The following is a 19,918-nucleotide window of genomic DNA, read 5'->3' on the forward strand; positions in this document are numbered from 1 at the left end:
TACGAATTCCGATTTACTCACCTTTTATCAGGAGAAAACCCAGTGCTGCATCTTTTAGACCAGCACTGACCATGAAAAGTAATTCTAAGCGTACTTACCAGTAACTTGTACTTCCTTCCATAGGAATCCATTGTGTGGTTTTCACCAGAAAAATTTCTAAGTGTCCATTTTTGAAACGTACAAATATTCCTCTAAAATCAGCCGAAATACGAATTCCAATTTACTCACCTGTTATCAGGAGAGAACCCAGGGCTGCATCTTTTAGCCCAGCACGGACCCTGAAAAGTAATTCTAACTGTACTTACCAGTAACTTTATTTCCTTCCATAATAATCCATTGTGTGGTTTTCACCAGAAAAGTTTCTAAGTGTCCATTTTTGAAGCGTACAAATATTCCTCTAAAATCACCCGAACTGCGAATTCTGATTTACTCACGTGTTATCAGGAGAAAACCCAGGGCTGCATCTTTTAGACCAGCACTGACCATGAAAAGTAATTCTAAGCGTACTTACCAGTAACTTGTACTTCCTTCCATAGGAATCCATTGTGTGATTTTCACCAGAAAAGTTTCTAAGTGTCCATTTTTGAAACGTACAAATATTCCTCTAAAATCAGCCGAAATACGAATTCCGATTTACTCACCTGTTATCAGGAGAGAACCCAGGGCTGCATCTTTTAGCCCAGCACTGACCCTGAAAAGTAATTCTAAGCGTACTTACCAGTAACTTGTATTTCCTTCCATAGGAATCAATTGTGTGGTTTTCACCTGAAAAGTTTCTAAGTGTCCATTTTTGAAACGTTCAAATATTCCTCTAAAATCAGCCGAACTACGAATTCGGATTTACTCACCTCTTATCAGGAGAGAACCCAGTGCTGCATCTTTTAGACCAGCACTGACCCTGAAAAGTAATTCTAAGCGTATTTACCAGTAACTTGTATTTCCTTCCATAGGAATCCATTGTGTGGTTTTCACCAGAAAAGTTTCCAAATGTCCATTTTTGAAACGTACAAATATTCCTCTAAAATCAGCCAAACTACGAATTCCGATTTACTCACCTGTTATCAGGAGAAAACCCAGTGCTGCATCTTTTAGACCAGCACTGACCATGAAAAGTAATTCTAAGCGTACTTGCCAGTAACTTGTACTTTCTTCCATAGGAATCCATTGTGTGGTTTTCACCAGAAAAATTTCTAAGTCTCCATTTTTGAAACGTACAAATATTCCTCTAAAATCAGCCGAACTACGAATTCTGATTTACTCACCTGTTATCAGTAGAGAACCCAGTGCTGCATCTTTTAGAGCAGCACTGACCCTGAAAAGTAATTCTAAGCGTATTTACCATTAACTTGTATTTCCTTCCATAGGAATCCATTGTGTGGTTTTCACCAGAAAAGTTTCCAAGTGTCCATTTTTTAGACTTACAAATATTCCTCTAAAATCAGTTGAACTACGAATTCCGATTTACTCACCTGTTATCAGGAGAGAACCCAGTGCTGCATCTTTTAGACCAGCACTGACCATGAAAAGTAATTCTAAGCGTACTTACCAGTAACTTGTACTTCCTTCCATAGGAATCCATTGTGTGGTTTTCACCAGAAAAATTTCTAAGTCTCTATTTTTGAAACGTACAAATATTCCTTTTAAAATCAGCCGAACTACGAATTCTGATTTACTCACCTTTTATCAGTAGAGAACCCAGTGCTGCATCTTTTAGAGCAGCACTGACCCTGAAAAGTAATTCTAAGCGTATTTACCAGTAACTTGTATTTCCTTCCATAGGAATCCATTGTGTGGTTTTCACCAGAAAAGTTTCCAAGTGTCCATTTTTTAGACTTACAAATATTCCTCTAAAATCAGTTGAACTATGAATTCCGATTTACTCACCTGTTATCAGGAGAGAACCCAGTGCTGCATCTTTTAGAGCAGCACTGACCCTGAAAAGTAATTCTAAGCGTCTTTACCAGTAACTTGTATTTCCTTCCATAGGAATCCATTGTGTGGTTTTCACCAGAAAAGTTTCCAAGTGTCCATTTTGAAACGTACAACTATTCCTCTAAAATCAGTGGAACTATGAATTTTGATTTACTCACCTGTTATCAGGAATGAACTCAAGGCTGCATCTTTTAGACCAGCACTGACCATGAAAAGTAATTCTAAGCGTACTTACCAGTAACTTGTACTTCCTGCCATAGGAATCCATTGTGTGGTTTTCACCAGAAAAGTTTCTAAGTGTCCATTTTTGAAACATACAAATATTCCTGTAAAATCAGCCGAAATACGACTTCCGATTTTCTCACCTGTTATCAGGAGACAACCCAGGGCTGCATCTTTTAGCCCAGCACTGACCCTGAAAAGTAATTCTAAGCGTACTTACCAGTAACTTGTATTTACTTCCATAGGAATCCATTGTGTGGTTTTCACCAGAAAAGTTTCTAAGTGTCCATTTTTGAAACGTACAAATATTCCTCTAAAATCAGCCGAACTACGAATTCCGATTTACTCACCTGTTATCAGGAAAGAACCCAGTGCTGCATCTTTTAGAGCAGCACTGACCCTGAAAAGTAATTCTAAGCGTATTTACCAGTAACTTGTATTTCCTTCCATAGGAATCCATTGTGTGGTTTTCACCAGAAAAGTTTCCAAGTGTCCATTTTTGAAGCGTACAAATATTCCTCTAAAATCAGCCGAACTACGAATTCTGATTTACTCACCTGTTATCAGGAGAAAACCCAGTGCTGCATCTTTTAGACCAGCACTGACTATGAAAAGTAATTTTAAGCGTACTTACCAGTAACTTGTACTTCCTTCCATAGGAATCCATTGTGTGATTTTCACCAGAAAAGTTTCTGTGTCCATTTTTGAAACGTACAAATATTCCTCTAAAATCAGACGAACTACGAATTCGGATTTACTCACCTCTTATCAGGAGAGAACCCAGTGCTGCATCTTTTAGACCAGCACTGACCCTGAAAAGTAATTCTAAGCGTATTTACCAGTAACTTGTATTTCCTTCCATAGGAATCCATTGTGTGGTTTTCACCAGAAAAGTTTCCAAATGTCCATTTTTGAAACGTACAAATATTCCTCTAAAATCAGCCAAACTACGAATTCCGATTTACTCACCTGTTATCAGGAGAAAACCCAGTGCTGCATCTTTTAGAGCAGCACTGACCCTGAAAAGTAATTCTAAGCGTCTTTACCAGTAACTTGTATTTCCTTCCATAGGAATCCATTGTGTGGTTTTCACCAGAAAAGTTTCCAAGTGTCCATTTTTGAAACGTACAACTATTCCTCTAAAATCAGTGGAACTATGAATTTTGATTTACTCACCTGTTATCAGGAATGAACTCAAGGCTGCATCTTTTAGACCAGCACTGACCATGAAAAGTAATCCTAAGCGTACTTACCAGTAACTTGTACTTCCTTCCATAGGAATCCATTGTGTGGTTTTCACCAGAAAAATTTCTAAGTCTCCATTTTTGAAACGTACAAATATTCCTTTTAAAATCAGCCGAACTACGAATTCTGATTTACTCACCTTTTATCAGTAGAGAACCCAGTGCTGCATCTTTTAGAGCAGCACTGACCCTGAAAAGTAATTCTAAGCGTATTTACCAGTAACTTGTATTTCCTTCCATAGGAATCCATTGTGTGGTTTTCACCAGAAAAGTTTCCAAGTGTCCATTTTTTAGACTTACAAATATTCCTCTAAAATCAGTTGAACTATGAATTCCGATTTACTCACCTGTTATCAGGAGAGAACCCAGTGCTGCATCTTTTAGAGCAGCACTGACCCTGAAAAGTAATTCTAAGCGTCTTTACCAGTAACTTGTATTTCCTTCCATAGGAATCCATTGTGTGGTTTTCACCAGAAAAGTTTCCAAGTGTCCATTTTTGAAACGTACAAATATTCCTCTAAAATCAGCCGAACTACGAATTCTGATTTACTCACCTGTTATCAGGAGAAAACCCAGTGCTGTATCTTTTAGACCAGCACTGACTATGAAAAGTAATTTTAAGCGTACTTACCAGTAACTTGTACTTCCTTCCATAGGAATCCATTGTGTGATTTTCACCAGAAAAGATTCTGTGTCCATTTTTGAAACGTACAAATATTCCTCTAAAATCAGCCGAAATACGAATTCCGATTTACTCACCTGTTATCAGGAGAGAACCCAGTGCTGCATCTTTTAGAGCAGCACTGACCCTTAAAAGTAATTCTAAGCGTATTTACCAGTAACTTGTATTTCCGTGCATAGGAATCCATTTTGTGGTTTTCACCAGAAAAGTTTCCAAGTGTCCATTTTTTAGACTTACAAATATTCCTCTAAAATCAGTTGAACTACGAATTCCGATTTACTCACCTGTTATCAGGAGAGAACCCAGTGCTGCATCTTTTAGAGCAGCACTGACCCTGAAAAGTAATTCTAAGCGTCTTTACCAGTAACTTGTATTTCCTTCCATAGGAATCCATTGTGTGGTTTTCACCAGAAAAGTTTCCAAGTGTCCATTTTTGAAACGTACAACTATTCCTCTAAAATCAGCGGAACTATGAATTTTGATTTACTCACCTGTTATCAGGAATGAACTCAAGGCTGCATCTTTTAGACCAGCACTGACCATGAAAAGTAATTCTAAGCGTACTTACCAGTAACTTGTACTTCCTTCCATAGGAATCCATTGTGTGGTTTTCACCAGAAAAGTTTCTAAGTGTCCATTTTTGAAACGTACAAATATTCCTGTAAAATCAGCCGAAATACGACTTCCGATTTACTCACCTGTTATCAGGAGAGAACCCAGGGCTGCATCTTTTAACCCAGCACTGACCCTGAAAAGTAATTCTAAGCGTACTTACCAGTAACTTGTATTTACTTCCATAGGAATCCATTGTGTGGTTTTCACCAGAAAAGTTTCTAAGTGTCCATTTTTGAAACGTACAAATATTCCTCTAAAATCAGCCGAACTACGAATTCCGATTTACTCACCTGTTATCAGGAAAGAACCCAGTGCTGCATCTTTTAGAGCAGCACTGACCCTGAAAAGTAATTCTAAGCGTATTTACCAGTAACTTGTATTTCCTTCCATAGGAATCCATTGTGTGGTTTTCACCAGAAAAGTTTCCAAGTGTCCATTTTTGAAGCGTACAAATATTCCTCTAAAATCAGCCGAACTATGAATTCTGATTTACTCACCTGTTATCAGGAGAAAACCCAGTGCTGCATCTTTTAGACCAGCACTGACTATGAAAAGTAATTCTAAGCGTATTTACCAGTAACTTGTATTTACTTCCATAGGAATCCATTGTGTGGTTTTCACCAGAAAAGTTTCCAAGTGTCCATTTATGAAACGTACAAATATTCCTCTAAAATCAGCCGAACTACGAATTCCGATTTAGTCACCTGTTATCAGGAGAGAACCCAGTGCTGCATCTTTTAGAGCAGCACTGACCCTGAAAAGTAATTCTAAGCATATTTACCAGTAACTTGTATGTCCTTCCATAGGAATCCATTGTGTGGTTTTCACCAGAAAAGTTTCCAAGTGTCCATTTTTGAAGCGTACAAATATTCCTCTAAAATCAGCCGAAATACGAATTCTGATTTACTCACCTGTTATCAGGAGAAGACCCAGTGCTGCATCTTTTAGACCAGCACTGACTATGAAAAGTAATTCTAAGCGTACTTACCAGTAACTTGTACTTCCTTCCATAGGAATCCATTGTGTGATTTTCACCAGAAAAGATTCTGTGTCCATTTTTGAAACGTACAAATATTCCTCTAAAATCAGCCGAAATACGAATTCCGATTTACTCACCTGTTATCAGGAGAGAACCCAGTGCTGCATCTTTTAGAGCAGCACTGACCCTTAAAAGTAATTCTAAGCGTATTTACCAGTAACTTGTATTTCCGTGCATAGGAATCCATTTTGTTGTTTTCACCAGAAAAGTTTCCAAGTGTCCATTTTTTAGACTTACAAATATTCCTCTAAAATCAGTTGAACTACGAATTCCGATTTACTCACCTGTTATCAGGAGAGAACCCAGTGCTGCATCTTTTAGAGCAGCACTGACCCTGAAAAGTAATTCTAAGCGTCTTTACCAGTAACTTGTATTTCCTTCCATAGGAATCCATTGTGTGGTTTTCACCAGAAAAGTTTCCAAGTGTCCATTTTTGAAACGTACAACTATTCCTCTAAAATCAGCGGAACTATGAATTTTGATTTACTCACCTGTTATCAGGAATGAACTCAAGGCTGCATCTTTTAGACCAGCACTGACCATGAAAAGTAATTCTAAGCATACTTACCAGTAACTTGTACTTCCTTCCATAGGAATCCATTGTGTGGTTTTCACCAGAAAAGTTTCTAAGTGTCCATTTTTGAAACGTACAAATATTCCTGTAAAATCAGCCGAAATACGACTTCCGATTTACTCACCTGTTATCAGGAGAGAACCCAGGGCTGCATCTTTTAACCCAGCACTGACCCTGAAAAGTAATTCTAAGCGTACTTACCAGTAACTTGTATTTACTTCCATAGGAATCCATTGTGTGGTTTTCACCAGAAAAGTTTCTAAGTGTCCATTTTTGAAACGTACAAATATTCCTCTAAAATCAGCCGAACTACGAATTCCGATTTACTCACCTGTTATCAGGAAAGAACCCAGTGCTGCATCTTTTAGAGCAGCACTGACCCTGAAAAGTAATTCTAAGCGTATTTACCAGTAACTTGTATTTCCTTCCATAGGAATCCATTGTGTGGTTTTCACCAGAAAAGTTTCCAAGTGTCCATTTTTGAAGCGTACAAATATTCCTCTAAAATCAGCCGAACTATGAATTCTGATTTACTCACCTGTTATCAGGAGAAAACCCAGTGCTGCATCTTTTAGACCAGCACTGACTATGAAAAGTAATTCTAAGCGTACTTACCAGTAACTTGTACTTCCTTCCATAGGAATCCATTCTGTGATTTTCACCAGAAAAGTTTCTGTGTCCATTTTTGAAACGTACAAATATTCCTCTAAAATCAGCCGAAATACGAATTCCGATTTACTCACCTGTTATCAGGAGAGAACCCAGTGCTGCATCTTTTAGAGCAGCACTGACCCTGAAAAGTAATTCTAAGCATATTTACCAGTAACTTGTATGTCCTTCCATAGGAATCCATTGTGTGGTTTTCACCAGAAAAGTTTCCAAGTGTCCATTTTTGAAGCGTACAAATATTCCTCTAAAATCAGCCGAAATACGAATTCTGATTTACTCACCTGTTATCAGGAGAAGACCCAGTGCTGCATCTTTTAGACCAGCACTGACTATGAAAAGTAATTCTAAGCGTACTTACCAGTAACTTGTACTTCCTTCCATAGGAATCCATTGTGTGATTTTCACCAGAAAAGTTTCTAAGTGTCCATTTTTGAAACGTACAAATATTCCCCTAAAATCAGCCGCAATTTGAATTCCAATTTACTCACCTGTTATCAGGAGAGAACCCAGGGCTGCATCTTTTAGCCCAGCACTGACCCTGAAAAGTAATTCTAAGCGTACTTACCAGTAACTTGTATTTCCTTCCATAGGAATCTATTGTGTGGTTTTCACCAGAATCGTTTCTAAGTGTCCATTTTTGAAACGTACAAATATTCCTCTAAAACCAGCCGAACTACGAATTCCGATTTACTCACCTGTTATCAGGAGAGAACCCAGTGCTGCATCTTTTAGAGCAGCACTGACCTGAAAAGTAATTCTAAGCGTACTTTCCAGTAGCTTGTATTTCCTTCCATAGGAATCCATTGTGTGGTTTTCACCAGAAAAGTATCCAAGTGTCCATTTTTGAAACGTACAAATATTCCTCTAAAATCAGCCAAACTACGAATTCCGATTTACTCACCTTTTATCAGGAGAAAACCCAGTGCTGCATCTTTTAGACCAGCACTGACCATGAAAAGTAATTCTAAGCGTACTTACCAGTAACTTGTACTTCCTTCCATAGGAATCCATTGTGTGGTTTTCACCAGAAAAATTTCTAAGTGTCCATTTTTGAAACGTACAAATATTCCTCTAAAATCAGCCGAAATACGAATTCCAATTTACTCACCTGTTATCAGGAGAGAACCCAGGGCTGCATCTTTTAGCCCAGCACGGACCCTGAAAAGTAATTCTAACTGTACTTACCAGTAACTTTATTTCCTTCCATAATAATCCATTGTGTGGTTTTCACCAGAAAAGTTTCTAAGTGTCCATTTTTGAAGCGTACAAATATTCCTCTAAAATCACCCGAACTGCGAATTCTGATTTACTCACGTGTTATCAGGAGAAAACCCAGGGCTGCATCTTTTAGACCAGCACTGACCATGAAAAGTAATTCTAAGCGTACTTACCAGTAACTTGTACTTCCTTCCATAGGAATCCATTGTGTGATTTTCACCAGAAAAGTTTCTAAGTGTCCATTTTTGAAACGTACAAATATTCCTCTAAAATCAGCCGAAATACGAATTCCGATTTACTCACCTGTTATCAGGAGAGAACCCAGGGCTGCATCTTTTAGCCCAGCACTGACCCTGAAAAGTAATTCTAAGCGTACTTACCAGTAACTTGTATTTCCTTCCATAGGAATCCATTGTGTGGTTTTCACCTGAAAGGTTTCTAAGTGTCCATTTTTGAAACGTACAAATATTCCTCTAAAATCAGCCGAACTACGAATTCGGATTTACTCACCTCTTATCAGGAGAGAACCCAGTGCTGCATCTTTTAGACCAGCACTGACCCTGAAAAGTAATTCTAAGCGTATTTACCAGTAACTTGTATTTCCTTCCATAGGAATCCATTGTGTGGTTTTCACCAGAAAAGTTTCCAAATGTCCATTTTTGAAACGTACAAATATTCCTCTAAAATCAGCCAAACTACGAATTCCGATTTACTCACCTGTTATCAGGAGAAAACCCAGTGCTGCATCTTTTAGACCAGCACTGACCATGAAAAGTAATTCTAAGCGTACTTGCCAGTAACTTGTACTTCCTTCCATAGGAATCCATTGTGTGGTTTTCACCAGAAAAGTTTCTAAGTCTCCATTTTTGAAACGTACAAATATTCCTCTAAAATCAGCCGAACTACGAATTCTGATTTACTCACCTGTTATCAGTAGAGAACCCAGTGCTGCATCTTTTAGAGCAGCACTGACCCTGAAAAGTAATTCTAAGCGTATTTACCATTAACTTGTATTTCCTTCCGTAGGAATCCATTGTGTGGTTTTCACCAGAAAAGTTTCCAAGTGTCCATTTTTTAGACTTACAAATATTCCTCTAAAATCAGTTGAACTACGAATTCCGATTTACTCACCTGTTATCAGGAGAGAACCCAGTGCTGCATCTTTTAGAGCAGCACTGACCCTGAAAAGTAATTCTAAGCGTCTTTACCAGTAACTTGTATTTCCTTCCATAGGAATCCATTGTGTGGTTTTCACCAGAAAAGTTTCCAAGTGTCCATTTTTGAAACGTACAACTATTCCTCTAAAATCAGCGGAATTATGAATTTTGATTTACTCACCTGTTATCAGGAATGAACTCAAGGCTGCATCTTTTAGACCAGCACTGACCATGAAAAGTAATTCGAAGCGTACTTACCAGTAACTTGTACTTCCTTCCATAGGAATCCATTGTGTGACTTTCACCAGAAAAGTTTCTAAGTGTCCATTTTTGAAATGTACAAATATTCCTCTAAAATCAGCCGAACTACGAATTCTGATTTACTCACCTGTTATCAGTAGAGAACCCAGTGCTGCATCTTTTAGAGCAGCACTGACCCTGAAAAGTAATTCTAAGCGTATTTACCATTAACTTGTATTTCCTTCCATAGGAATCCATTGTGTGGTTTTCACCAGAAAAGTTTCCAAGTGTCCATTTTTTAGACTTACAAATATTCCTCTAAAATCAGTTGAACTACGAATTCCGATTTACTCACCTGTTATCAGGAGAGAACCCAGTGCTGCATCTTTTAGAGCAGCACTGACCCTGAAAAGTAATTCTAAGCGTACTTACCAGTAACTTGTACTTCCTTCCATAGGAATCCATTGTGTGATTTTCACCAGAAAAGTTTCTAAGTGTCCATTTTTGAAACGTACAAATATTCCTCTAAAATCAGCCGAAATACGAATTCCGATTTACTCACCTGTTATCAGGAGAGAACCCAGGGCTGCATCTTTTAGCCCAGCACTGACCCTGAAAAGTAATTCTAAGCGTACTTACCAGTAACTTGTATTTCCTTCCATAGGAATCCATTGTGTGGTTTTCACCTGAAAAGTTTCTAAGTGTCCATTTTTGAAACGTACAAATATTCCTCTAAAATCAGCCGAACTACGAATTCTGATTTACTCACCTGTTATCAGTAGAGAACCCAGTGCTGCATCTTTTAGAGCAGCACTGACCCTGAAAAGTAATTCTAAGCGTATTTACCATTAACTTGTATTTCCTTCCATAGGAATCCATTGTGTGGTTTTCACCAGAAAAGTTTCCAAGTGTCCATTTTTTAGACTTACAAATATTCCTCTAAAATCAGTTGAACTACGAATTCCGATTTACTCACCTGTTATCAGGAGAGAACCCAGTGCTGCATCTTTTAGAGCAGCACTGACCCTGAAAAGTAATTCTAAGCGTCTTTACCAGTAACTTGTATTTCCTTCCATAGGAATCCATTGTGTGGTTTTCACCAGAAAAGTTTCCAAGTGTCCATTTTTGAAACGTACAACTATTCCTCTAAAATCAGCGGAATTATGAATTTTGATTTACTCACCTGTTATCAGGAATGAACTCAAGGCTGCATCTTTTAGACCAGCACTGACCATGAAAAGTAATTCGAAGCGTACTTACCAGTAACTTGTACTTCCTTCCATAGGAATCCATTGTGTGGTTTTCACCAGAAAAGTTTCTAAGTGTCCATTTTTGAAACGTACAAATATTCCTGTAAAATCAGCCGAAATACGACTTCTGATTTACTCACCTGTTATCAGGAGAGAACCCAGGGCTGCATCTTTTAGCCCAGCACTGACCCTGAAAAGTAATTCTAAGCGTACTTACCAGTAACTTGTATTTACTTCCATAGGAATCCATTGTGTGGTTTTCACCAGAAAAGTTTCTAAGTGTCCATTTTTGAAACGTACAAATATTCCTCTAAAATCAGCCGAACTACGAATTCCGATTTACTCACCTGTTATCAGGAAAGAACCCAGTGCTGCATCTTTTAGAGCAGCCCTGACCCTGAAGAGTAATTCTAAGCGTATTTACCAGTAACTTGTATTTCCTTCCATAGGAATCCATTGTGTGGTTTTCACCAGAAAAGTTTCCAAGTGTCCATTTTTGAAGCGTACAACTATTCCTCTAAAATCAGCCGAACTACGAATTCCGATTTACTCACCTGTTATCAGGAGAGAACCCAGTGCTGCATCTTTAAGAGCAGCACTGACCTGAAAAGTAATTCTAAGCGTACTTTCTAGTAGCTTGAATTTCCTTCCATAGGAATCCATTGTGTGGTTTTCACCAGAAAAGTATCCAAGTGTCCATTTTTGAAACGTACAAATATTCCTCTAAAATCAGCCAAACTACGAATTCCGATTTACTCACCTGTTATCAGGAGAAAACCCAGTGCTGCATCTTTTAGACCAGCACTGACCATGAAAAGTAATTCTAAGCGTAATTACCAGTAACTTGTACTTCCTTCCATAGGAATCCATTGTGTGGTTTTCACCAGAAAAATTTCTAAGTGTCCATTTTTGAAACGTACAAATATTCCTCTAAAATCAGCCGAAATACGAATTCCGATTTACTCACCTGTTATCAGGAGAGAACCCAGGGCTGCATCTTTTAGCCCAGCATGGTCCCTGAAAAGTAATTCTAACTGTACTTACCAGTAACCTTATTTCCTTCCATAATAATCCATTGTGTGGTTTTCACCAGAAAAGTTTCTATGTGTCCATTTTTGAAGCGTACAAATATTCCTCTAAAATCAGCCGAACTACGAATTCGGATTTACTCACCTCTTATCAGGAGAGAACCCAGTGCTGCATCTTTTAGACCAGCACTGACCCTGAAAAGTAATTCTAAGCGTATTTACCAGTAACTTGTATTTCCTTCCATAGGAATCCATTGTGTGGTTTTCACCAGAAAAGTTTCCAAATGTCCATTTTTGAAACGTACAAATATTCCTCTAAAATCAGCCAAACTACGAATTCCGATTTACTCACCTGTTATCAGGAGAAAACCCAGTGCTGCATCTTTTAGACCAGCACTGACCATGAAAAGTAATTCTAAGCGTACTTACCAGTAACTTGTACTTCCTTCCATAGGAATCCATTGTGTGGTTTTCACCAGAAAAGTTTCTGTGTCCATTTTTGAAACGTACAAATATTCCTCTAAAATCAGCCGAAATACGAATTCCGATTTACTCACCTGTTATCAGGAGAGAACCCAGTGCTGCATCTTTTAGAGCAGCACTGACCCTGAAAAGTAATTCTAAGCGTATTTACCAATAACTTGTATGTCCTTCCATAGGAATCCAATGTGTGGTTTTCACCAGAAAAGTTTCCAAGTGTCCATTTTTTAGACTTACAAATATTCCTCTAAAATCAGTTGAACTACGAATTCCGATTTACTCACCTGTTATCAGGAGAGAACCCAGTGCTGCATCTTTTAGAGCAGCACTGACCCTGAAAAGTAATTCTAAGCGTATTTACCAGTAACTTGTATTTCCTTCCATAGGAATCCATTGTGTGGTTTTCACCAGAAAAGTTTCCAAGTGTCCATTTTTTAGACTTACAAATATTCCTCTAAAATCAGTTGAACTACGAATTCCGATTTAGTCACCTGTTATCAGGAGAAGACCCAGTGCTGCATCTTTTAGACCAGCATTGACTATGAAAAGTAATTCTAAGCGTACTTACCAGTAACTTGAACTTCCTTCCATAGGAATCCATTTGTGTGATTTTCATCAGAACAGTTTCTAAGTGTCCATTTATGAAACGTAAAAATATTCCTCTAAAATCAGCCGAAATACGAATTCTGATTTAGTCACCTGTTATCAGGAGAGAACCCAGTGCTGCATCTTTTAGAGCAGCACTGACCCTGAAAAGTAATTCTAAGCGTATTTACCAGTAACTTGTATTTCCTTCCATAGGAATCCATTGTGTGGTTTTCACCAGAAAAGTTTCCAAGTGTCCATTTTTGAAGCATATAAATATTCCTCGAAAATCACCCGAACTGCGAATTCTGATTTACTCACCTGTTATCAGGAGAAAACCCAGTGCTGCATCTTTTAGACCAGCACTGACCCTGAAAAGTAATTCTAAGCGTATTTACCACTAACTTGTATTTCCTTCCATAGGAATCCATTGTGTGGTTTTCACCAGAAAAGTTTCCAAGTGTCCATTTTTGAAGCGTACACATATTCCTCTAAAATCACCCGAACTACGAATTCTGATTTACTCACCTTTTATCAGGAGAAGACCCAGTGCTGCATCTTTTAGACCAGCACTGACTATGAAAAGTAATTCTAAGCGTACTTACCAGTAACTTGTATTTCCTTCCATAGGAATCCATTGTGGGGTTTTCACCAGAAAAGTTTCCAAGTGTCCATTTTTGAAACGTACAACTATTCCTCTAAAATCAGCCGAACTATGAATTTTGATTTACTCACCTGTTATCAGGAATGAACTCAAGGCTGCCTCTTTTAGCCCAGCACTGACCCTGAAAAGTAATTCTAAGCGTACTTACCAGTAAATTGTATTTCCTTCCTTAGGAATCCATTGTGTGGTTTTCACCAGAAACGTTTCCAAGTGTCCATTTATGAAACGTACAAATATTCCTCTAAAATCAGCCGAACTACGAATTTCGATTTAGTCACCTGTTATCAGGAGAGAACCCAGTGCTGCATCTTTTAGAGCAGCACTGACCCTGAAAAGTAATTCTAAGCGTACTTACCAGTAACTTGTATTTCCTTCCTTAGGAATCCATTGTGTGGTTTTCACAAGAAAAGTTTCCAAGTGTCCATTTATGAAACGTACAAATATTCCTCTAAAATCAGCCGAACTACGAATTCTGATTTACTCACCGGTTATCAGGAGAGAACCCAGTGCTGCATCTTTTAGAGCAGCACTGACCCTGAAAAGTAATTCTAAGCGTATTTACCAGTAACTTGTATTTCCTTCCATAGGAATCCATTGTGTGGTTTTCACCAGAAAAGTTTCTAAGTGTCCATTTTTTAGACTTACAAATATTCCTCTAAAATCAGTTGAACTACGAATTCCGATTTACTCACCTGTTATCAGGAGAGAACCCAGTGCTGCATCTTTTAGAGCAGCACTGACCCTGAAAAGTAATTCTAAGTGTATTTACCAGTAACTTGTATTTCCTTCCATAGGAATCCATTGTGTGGTTTTCACCAGAAAAGTTTCCAAGTGTCCATTTTTGAAGCGTACAAATATTCCTCTAAAATCACCCGAACTGCGAATTCTGATTTACTCACCTGTTATCAGGAGAAAACCCAGTGCTGCATCTTTTAGACCAGCACTGACCATGAAAAGTAATTCTAAGCGTACTTACCAGTAACATGTACTTCCTTCCATAGGAATCCATTGTGTGGTTTACACCAGAAAAGTTTCTAAGTGTCCATTTTTGAAACGTACAAATATTCCTCTAAAATCAGCCGAAATACGAATTCCTATTTACTCACCTGTTATCAGGAGAGAAGCCAGGGCTGCATCTTTTAGCTAAGCACTGACCCTGAAAAGTAATTCTAAGCGTACTTACCAGTAACTTGTATTTCCTTCCATAGGAATCCATTGTGTGGTTTTCACCAGAAAAGTTTCTAAGTGTCCATTTTTGAAACGTACAAATATTCCTCTAAAATCAGCCGAACTACGAATTCTGATTTACTCACCTGTTATCAGGAGAGAACCCAGTGCTGCATCTTTTAGAGCAGCACTGACCCTGAAAAGTAATTCTAAGCGTATTTACCAGTAACTTGTATTTCCTTCCATAGGAATCCATTGTGTGGTTTTCACCAGAAAAGTTTCCAAGTGTCCATTTTTTAGACTTACAAATAATCCTCTAAAATCAGTTGAACTACGAATTCCGATTTAGTCACCTGTTATCAGGAGAAGACCCAGTGCTGCATCTTTTACACCAGCATTGACTATGAAAAATAATTCTAAGCGTACTTACCAGTAACTTGAACTTCCTTCCATAGGAATCCCTTTGTGTGATTTTCATCAGAACAGTTTCTAAGTGTCCATTTTTGAAACGTACAAATATTCCTCTAAAATCAGCCGAAATACGAATTCCGATTTACTCACCTGTTATCAGGAGAGAACCCAGTGCTGCATCTTTTAGACCAGCACTGACCCTGAAAAGTAATCCTAAGCGTACTTACCAGTAACTTGTATTTCCTTCCTTAGGAATCCATTGTGTGGTTTTCACCAGAAAAGTTTCCAAGTGTCCATTTATGAAACGTACAAATATTCCTCTAAAATCAGCCGAACTACGAATTCCGATTTAGTCACCTGTTATCAGGAGAGAACCCAGTGCTGCATCTTTTAGAGCAGCACTGACCCTGAAAAGTAATTCTAAGCTTATTTACCAGTAACTTGTATTTCCTTCCATAGGAATCCATTGTGTGGTTTTCACCAGAAAAGTTTCCAAGTGTCCATTTTTTAGACTTACAAATATTCCTCTAAAATCAGTTGAACTACGAATTCCGATTTACTCACCTGTTATCAGGAGAGAACCCAGTGCTGCATCTTTTAGAGCAGCACTGACCCTGAAAAGTAATTCTAAGTGTATTTACCAGTAACTTGTATTTCCTTCCATAGGAATCCATTGTGTGGTTTTCACCAGAAAAGTTTCCAAGTGTCCATTTTTGAAGCGTACAAATATTCCTCTAAAATCACCCGAACTGTGAATTCTGATTTACTCACCTGTTATCAGGAGAAAACCCAGTGCTGCATCTTTTAGACCAGCACTGACCCTGAAAAGTCATTCTAAGTGTATTTACCACTAACTTGTATTTCCTTCCATAGGAATCCATTGTGTGGTTTTCACCAGAAAAGTTTCCAAGTGTCCATTTTTGAAGCGTACACATATTCCTCTAAAATCAGCCGAACTACGAATTCTGATTTACTCACCTGTTATCAGGAGAAGACCCAGTGCTGCATCTTTTAGACCAGCACTGACTATGAAAAGTAATTCTAAGCGTACTTACCAGTAACTTGTACTTTCTTCCATAGGAATCCATTGTATGATTTTCACCAGAAAAGTTTCTAAGTGTCCATTTTTGAAACGTACAAATATTCCTCTAAAATCAGCCGAACTACGAATTCCGATTTACTCACCTGTTATCAGGAGAGAACCCAGTGCTGCATCTTTTAGAGCAGCACTGACCCTGAAAAGTAATTCTAAGCATATTTACCAGTAACTTGTATTTCCTTCCATAGGAATCCATTGTGTGGTTTTCACCAGAAAAGTTTCCAAGTGTCCATTTTTGAAACGTACAACTATTCCTCTAAAATCAGCCGAACTATGAATTTTGATTTACTCACCTGTTATCAGAAATGAACTCAAGGCTGCCTCTTTTAGCCCAGCACTGACCCTGAAGAGCAGCACTGACCCTGAAAAGTAATTCTAAGCATACTTACCAGTAACTTGTATTTCCTTCCTTAGGAATCCATTGTGTGGTTTTCACCAGAAAAGATTCCAAGTGTCCATATATGAAACGTACAAATATTCCTCTAAAATCAGCCGAACTTCGAATTCCGATTTACTCACCTGTTATCAGGAGAGAACCCAGTGCTGCATCTTTTAGAGCAGCACTGACTCTGAAAAGTAATTCTTAGCGTATTTACAAGTAACTTGTATTTCCTTCCATAGGAATCCATTGTGAGGTTTTCACCAGAAAAGTTTCCAAGTGTCCATTTTTTAGGCTTACAAATATTCCTCTAAAATCAGTTGAACTACGAATTCCGATTTACTCATCTGTTATCAGGAGAGAACCCAGTGCTGCATCTTTTAGAGCAGCACTGACCCTGAAAAGTAATTCTAAGTGTATTTACCAGTAACTTGTATTTCCTTCCATAGGAATCCATTGTGTGGTTTTCACCAGAAAAGTTTCCAAGTGTCCATTTTTGAAGCGTACAAATATTCCTCTAAAATCACCTGAACTGCGAATTCTGATTTACTCACCTGTTATCAGGAGAAAACCCAGGGCTGCATCTTTTAGACCAGCACTGACCATGAAAAGTAATTCTAAGCGTACTTACCAGTAACTTGTATTTCCTTCCATAGGAATCCATTGTGTGGTTTTCACCAGAAAAGTTTCCAAGTGTCCATTTTTGAAGCGTACACATATTCCTCTAAAATTACCCGAACTACGAATTCTGATTTACTCACCTTTTATCAGGAGAAGACCCAGTGCTGCATCTTTTAGACCAGCACTGACTATGAAAAGTAATTCTAAGCGTACTTACCAGTAACTTGTATTTCCTTCCATAGGAATCTATTGTGGGGTTTTCACCAGAAAAGTTTCCAAGTGTCCATTTTTGAAACATACAACTATTCCTCTAAAATCAGCCGAACTATGAATTTTGATTTACTCACCTGTTATCAGGAATGAACTCAAGGCTGCCTCTTTTAGCCCAGCACTGACCCTGAAGAGCAGCACTGACCCTGAAAAGTAATTCTAAGCGTACTTACCAGTAACTTGTATTTCCTTCCTTAGGAATCCATTGTGTGGTTTTCACCAGAAAAGATTCCAAGTGTCCATATATGAAACATACAAATATTCCTCTAAAATCAGCAGAACTACGAATTCCGATTTAGTCACCTGTTATCAGGAGAGAACACAGTGCTGCATCTTTTAGAGCAGCACTGACCCTGAAAAGTAATTCTAAGCGTATTTACCAGTAACTTGTATTTCCTTCCATAGGAATCCATTGTGTGGTTTTCACCAGAAAAGTTTCCAAGTGTCCATTTTTTAGACTTAGAAATATTCCTCTAAAATCAGTTGAACTACGAATTCCGATTTACTCACCTGTTATCAGGAGAGAACCCAGTGCTGCATCTTTTAGAGCAGCACTGACCCTGAAAAGTAATTCTAAGTGTATTTACCAGTAACTTGTATTTCCTTCCATAGGAATCCATTGTGTGGTTTTCACCAGAAAAGTTTCCAAGTGTCCATTTTTGAAGCGTACAAATATAACTCTAAAATCACCCGAACTGCGAATTCTGATTTACTCACCTGTTATCAGGAGAAAACCCAGTGCTGCATCTTTTAGACCAGCACTGACCCTGAAAAGTAATTCTAAGCGTATTTACCACTAACTTGTATTTCCTTCCATAGGAATCCATTGTGTGGTTTTCACCAGAAAAGTTTCCAAGTGTCCATTTTTGAAGCGTACACATATTCCTCTAAAATCACCCGAACTACGAATTCTGATTTACTCACCTTTTATCAGGAGAAGACCCAGTGCTGCATCTTTTAGACCAGCACTGACTATGAAAAGTAATTCTAAGCGTACTTACCAGTAACTTGTATTTCCTTCCAAAGGAATCCATTGTGTGGTTTTCACCAGAAAAGTTTCGAAGTGTCCATATATGAAACGTACAAATATTCCTCTAAAATCAGCCGAACTACGAATTCCGATTTAGTCACCTGTTATCAGGAGAGAACCCAGTGCTGCATCTTTTAGAGCAGCACTGACCCTGAAAAGTAATTCTAAGCGTACTTACCAGTAACTTGTATTTCCTTCCTTAGGAATCCATTGTGTGGTTTTCACCAGAAAAGATTCCAAGTGTCCATATATGAAACGTACAAATATTCCTCTAAAATCAGCCGAACTACGAATTCCGATTTAGTCACCTGTTATCAGGAGAGAACCCAGTGCTGCATCTTTTAGAGCAGCACTGACCCTAAAAAGTAATTCTAAGCGTACTTACCAGTAACTTGTATTTACTTCCATAGGAATCCATTGTGTGGTTTTCACCAGAAAAGTTTCTAAGTGTCCATTTTTGAAACGTACAAATATTCCTCTAAAGTCAGCCGAACTACGAATTCCGATTTACTCACCTGTTATCAGGAGAGAACCCAGTGCTGCATCTTTTAGAGCAGCACTGACCCTGAAAAGTAATTCTAAGCGTATTTACCAGTAACTTGTATTTCCTTCCATAGGAATCCATTGTGTGGTTTTCACCAGAAAAGTTTCCAAGTGTCCATTTTTGAAGCATATAAATATTCCTCGAAAATCACCCGAACTGCGAATTCTGATTTACTCACCTGTTATCAGGAGAAAACCCAGTGCTGCATCTTTTAGACCAGCACTGACCCTGAAAAGTAATTCTAAGCGTATTTACCACTAACTTGTATTTCCTTCCATAGGAATCCATTGTGTGGTTTTCACCAGAAAAGTTTCCAAGTGTCCATTTTTGAAGCGTACACATATTCCTCTAAAATCACCCGAACTACGAATTCTGATTTACTCACCTTTTATCAGGAGAAGACCCAGTGCTGCATCTTTTAGACCAGCACTGACTATGAAAAGTAATTCTAAGCGTACTTACCAGTAACTTGTATTTCCTTCCATAGGAATCCATTGTGGGGTTTTCACCAGAAAAGTTTCCAAGTGTCCATTTTTGAAACGTACAACTATTCCTCTAAAATCAGCCGAACTATGAATTTTGATTTACTCACCTGTTATCAGGAATGAACTCAAGGCTGCCTCTTTTAGCCCAGCACTGACCCTGAAAAGTAATTCTAAGCGTACTTACCAGTAAATTGTATTTCCTTCCTTAGGAATCCATTGTGTGGTTTTCACCAGAAACGTTTCCAAGTGTCCATTTATGAAACGTACAAATATTCCTCTAAAATCAGCCGAACTACGAATTTCGATTTAGTCA

This window comes from Triturus cristatus, chromosome 1_1 (genome assembly GCF_964204655.1).
Source record: "Triturus cristatus chromosome 1_1, aTriCri1.1, whole genome shotgun sequence".
NCBI classification, from domain to species: domain Eukaryota; kingdom Metazoa; phylum Chordata; class Amphibia; order Caudata; family Salamandridae; genus Triturus; species Triturus cristatus.